The sequence below is a fragment of the Arachis duranensis genome, chromosome 9, assembly GCF_000817695.3.
Source record: "Arachis duranensis cultivar V14167 chromosome 9, aradu.V14167.gnm2.J7QH, whole genome shotgun sequence".
Taxonomy (NCBI): Eukaryota; Viridiplantae; Streptophyta; class Magnoliopsida; order Fabales; family Fabaceae; genus Arachis; species Arachis duranensis.
Window position 1 is genome coordinate 63,526,639 of NC_029780.3, and position 1,063 is coordinate 63,527,701.

Here is a 1,063-nt window from a genome sequence, read left to right on the forward strand (position 1 = left end):
TTCAAAAATTTGAAGTTTGTTACTTTCTTGTTAAGAAAGGATCAATCTTTAAATTCTAGAATCATATCTTGTAGTTACTTGTTAGTTAAGTAATTAATTTTAATTTTAAAAATTAAATCTTTTTATCTTTTATCTTATCTTTTTCAAAAATTTTATCTCTTTCAAAATTTGATTTCAAAATTTCTTATTTAACCTCTTATCTTCTTATCTTTTAAAATTAAAATTTCAATATCTTTTTCAACTAACTCTTTGACTTTTTGTTTGTTTCTTATCTTTTTCAAAACCACCTAACTACTTTTCCCTCTCTAATTTTCGAAAATATCTCATCTCTTTTTCAAAAATTCTTTTTAATTGTTTTAAATTTTAATTTTAATCATATCTTATCTTTAATTTTTGAAAATTACTAACACCTTTTCCAAAATTATTTTCGAAATTCTCTATCTCTTTTCTTATTCTAATTAATTATTTAATTACTAACACTTCTCTTCACCTCTCTTCATCTAAAAACCCGAACACAATCTATCCCTTGTGTTTGGATTCTTCACTTTTCATTCTTCTACCCCCTTCTTTTTCTACTAACATAAAGGAATCTCTATACTATGACATAGAGGATTCCTCTTTCTTTGCTTGTTTTCTTCTCTTTCATATGAGCAGGAACAGGGAAAAAGGCACTCTTGTTGAAATTGATCCTGAACCTGAAAGGTCTCTGAAAAGGAAACTAAGAGAAGCTAAGTTACAACAATCTAAAGGTAACCTTTCAGAAATATTAGAACAAGAGAAGGAGATGGCAGCCAAAAATAATAATAATGCAAGGAGAATGCTTGGTGACTTCACAAAGCCAACATCCAAATTTGATGGAAGAAGCATCTCCATTCCTACCATTGGAGCCAACAACTTTGAGCTGAAACCTCAGCTAGTTGCCTTAATGCAACAAAACTGCAAGTTTTATGGACTTCCATCTGAAGATCCTTATCAGTTCTTAACTGAGTTCTTGCAGATCTGTGAGACTGTAAAGACGAATGGAGTTGATCCTGAAGTCTACAGACTCATGCTTTTCCCTTTT